Here is a 4,406-nt window from a genome sequence, read left to right as displayed (position 1 = left end):
AATTCAACACCTAATCATAATAAAAATTTTGAGCAAACTTGGAATGGAACAGGGCTAATGTCTAGGGGTTCAATCCTAGAACTCAGACTAAATAAATCAGTAGTGGCTAAAGCAGAGGCAGAGAGGCCTGGAGAAAGTTCCACAGTGAGCATTTTGTTCAGCTCTAAGTAATCTGTAAAAAGCACTCTTACTTGGTAACAAGAGACTAAGAAGGAGGTGAACTTTTTTGTGTTTTCAAATCACCCTCCACATTAAACAAATTGTTACATATTATTGTGTGCCCTAGCCTCTTTTGTCACCCTGTGAGGCTATGCATTTTTAAAAAGTTCTGCTGCCCTTTATAACGCAGTTTTAAACATCCAGTGCTTCAGTTTGATATGAATAAACATGGGGTCCAAAAAAGAGGAGGAAAGAGATGAGGAAAGCCTATGCTACACACACACACACACACAAACACACACACACACACACACACACACACACACACGAGATCATACAAAATACTTCTTAATGGGGCAGAGTTACACTAACTACTTTTTGTCACTGCTTACTCATTATTTCAACAGCAACAACAACCCAAATCATATAGTCTAATCTTTACTTTTGCCTTCCAACTAATAAATTCCAACATAAAGACCACATTGAAAACCTCAGAAATGTAGTCCCCTTTAGGGAGAAAGAAGGAAAAAACCCCACCTGCTTATAGTTAAAGAATTATAAACCCAATTGCTAAAAAATATACTAAGGAAATTATGCAAGAAGCCATGATAAGGTTGTTTTAATCTGGGAGATGAAGCAGTCATAATAATTCAGCCATTTTGGGGAGTCTTAATGTTACCATGTTATATGATTATAATGACAAGTAGTGGCAATATCCTAGGTCTTTAAGAACTACACATTAACAGTGTTTGCCTTTAAGGGACAAGTGATTCAAGACTATAATTGGAGTGAATCATTAAAATTTTCTCTTTTCCCTTCAAGGAAAAGTGAAATACAAATAGCATCAACTCTGAATAATCCATAACAAATGAAAGGAGTCATGACACAGATAGTCCAAAGTCAGGAGGAATAAAAATAACTTGCCCTTAGCTTTGGAATGTACTATGTATGGTTTCCAGTGTGGACAATAGATTTTTTTGGCAGCCCTAATTATAGAACACCTGTGGCCAGGCCCTTGGGCAAGGAAGTATCTAAGTCAAATAAAATACAGAATAAATGTCTAAATTTAAAACATTTTATTTGGGAAGCAAAAAATGCAATTTCGGACGTACGCACAAACCAGGTGGTCTTCAGTATCTTCAAAGAACAAAGAGAAGAAGCTTGGGAGTTTTCATAGAAAGAGAAATGTTACATATTGTTTTGAAGGAACTCTCACTGGAACTCAAGAGGCTTTGGGAAATGGCAAGCTCTGGTTGGTGAGTTACTGGAATAGATAAAACCAGTCTTACAGTCACAGCAGGTCATTTCAGCAGCTACCAGGTAAAACTGGTCTTAGGGTTATGGAAGTCCATTTCAACAGCTTGATTTGGAGAAAATTTAATTATTAGAAGAGGTGCTATGTGCTCTGAGTGTTTTTATTCCCTCTGGCCCCTCAACTCTGATTTAGTTGGGCATGATAAGAATGACCCAATATGTGTAATTAACTTTCACAGACATAACATGAAAGCCAGTTTAGGTTGAATTGTCTTAAGTAGAAAGTCATCCAGAATGCCCTTTAAATTGTTTGGTATATTTTAAAAGAACAGCAAGATTATAGTTTAAAAGAACAACTAGATTATAGGGATGGCAGAGGCAGTAATTTATATATGTATTAACTGAGCTTACTTAAGCACTCCAATAAAGTATATCTGGCATCAGTTTTAAAGTTCCACCAAAAGTACTCTTAAAAAAAAGTTGGGGGAGAATAAATTAATCAAAATAATCGCTCACATTATGAAGCATTTCTCATGTGACAGGCACTATGCTAAGCAACAACAGTCTTATATGTAGGCCCACCAATTACAGACAGTCGGGTACTTTTGTGTGGAATTTATATGTATCCCTTCATTTAATCCTTGTGTAAATCCCGTGAAACAGCTTCTGTTATCATGCCCATTTTGCAGGTGAGGAAACAGGGGCACAAAGGGTTATGTTTACCTAAACACTTAGAGCTGGGAAGTCACCAGGTAAAACCCCAGGCATTTCACCCTCTACTGGGCTTTTTTAACCACTACCTTTGTAATGACTCCTGATGTGAACAAGAGGCAAAGTGTCTGCATTTTATGTTCATTAGATGGTACTTTGTTCGATATAGTAATTTTGAGCACAAGGGTCAGTCTAACACTTTATGACCACAGAGTAGATGCACTTCTGGTTCCTTGAGCAAACACTGGCCCATACATCTCTGATACATATTTTCAGATACCTCTAGGACAATTTTGTCTCTCATGCAGGTCCCTTAGATAGCAGGATATTCAGAATGAGAATGATCATCATTCCCTAACAGGCTTCTGACCTGGAACAATAGATTTTATTTGATGTATTTCTTAGGCCTACAAGAGGAAGCAGGTGGAGGGGGTGGAGTAACATAGAGAAGAGAAGCCTACAATGTTTGCACCCTAGCAGGAACACCAAATTTGAACACCTATCTACACACAGAAAAGCACCATCATAAGAACCACAAATTGGGTGAGCTATTCTGGTACCTGGTTTTAACTTTATATTGCTGAAACAGGCATTGAAGACAGTAGTAGAAATAGTCTTGAATTGCCAACACCACCCCACCCCCACAGCAAACATGCAGCATGGAGACGGAGTCTGTTTTTGGAGGAGGGAGCATGCAGTGACTGGGGGACTTTACATTGAATACAGTGCTACTCTATCATAGTAGAGAGCAAAACCAGGCTGGGCTCAACTACCACCTGCACACAGAGGGAGCATTTGGACCAGATGAAGCCAGAGGGGAACTGCCCATCCCACCCATTGGAACTTGAGCTTCTTGGCAAGACTTGCCACCACTAGCCAAAGTGCTCTGCAGTCCTGGGTAAACTTGAAAGGCGGTCTAGGACACAAGGTCTGCAATTCCTAAGCAACTTCTAATGCTGAGGGGGGCTTATAGCCAGTGGACTAGGATAATACATGACTTAGAGAGGCACAAGAAAAGGGGCTAAGAGGGTGCTTGAGGCCCCCTTTCCAGGCCCTAGCTCATGAATGACATTTGTAGACATATCCTGGGCCAAAAGTGAAGCCATTTCATTGAAGGGAAATATCCAGTCCTAGCAGGATTCATCACCTGCTGACTAAAGACCCTTGGGCCCTGAATAACCAGCAGCAATCCTTAGATGGTACACCATGGGTCTTGGGCTTGGAGATGTGTTGGCTTCAGTTATGACCCAGCACATTACCAGAAGTAGTGGCTATGGTGAAAATCTTTTTCTGTTTGAGAAAAGAAAAGGAAAAAGTAAAGAGGACTTTGTCTTGTACCTTAGGTACCAGCTCATCCACAATGGGGTAGAGCAACCAGCAGGCTCTTGGCGTCCCTGTGTCCAGGTCTAGGCTCTTGGACAGCATTTCTGGACCTACACTGAGCTAGAGGGGAGCCCATTGCCCCGAAAGGTGAGTCCAAGTCCTGGTTGCACTCATCACAACCTGACTGAAGAGCCCTTTGGCTTTAAGTGAACATCAGCAGTTGTCTTGCAGAAACCCCCGTGGGCCAGTGGTGGTAGTGGCCACAGGGAGAGGCTTCACTGCCTGTGAAAGAGGGAGGGAAGAGCAGGAAGGACTTTATATTGTGGTTTGAGTGCCAGTTTACCTACATTAGAACAGAACATCAGATAAATTTCTAAGGCTTTTGATTCCAATCCCTAGTTCCCAGACAGTATCTCTGTACCCCCCAGGGGCCTAGGAGAATTCGCCACCCTAAAGGGATAACAGAAATCTGGCTGGTTTTGCCACTTGCCAATCATGGAACCCTAGCAACTTGAGTGAGGATAGATTGTAGCCAGGTTGTGGTGGTTACAACAGGCCTTGGGTGAGGTCCCAGTATTGTGCTGACTTCAGATCTGACCTAGTGCAGTTCCAGTGGACATGGTCATGGGGGTGCTTGCATCACCATCCCCCCTCAAGTCCCAGAATGCTCAGCACAGAGAGAGAGAGACTCCATTCATTTGGGAGAAAGTAAGAGGGTGGGGAAAAGAATCTCTGCCTGCCAATCCAGAGAATTCTTCCAGATCTTCTTTAAGACCACCAAGGCAGTCCTTATGAATCTGCAAAAACCACAGTGTTATTGGGCTTAGGGCCAACGTCCCTTTGAATACCTAGAAAGCCTTCCCAAGAAGGACAAGCACAAACACCCAACTGTGAAGACTACAATACGTACCTAATTCTTCAAAACTCAAAACTCTGATGAACATCTACAAGAAACAAGA

The sequence above is a fragment of the Sapajus apella genome, unplaced genomic scaffold (assembly GCF_009761245.1).
Source record: "Sapajus apella isolate SASKATOON/1434 unplaced genomic scaffold, GSC_monkey_1.0 scaffold1, whole genome shotgun sequence".
In the NCBI taxonomy this organism is placed as follows: Eukaryota; Metazoa; Chordata; class Mammalia; order Primates; family Cebidae; genus Sapajus; species Sapajus apella.
The sequence above is the reverse complement of the archived record's forward strand: the minus strand, read 5'-3'. Positions refer to the sequence as shown.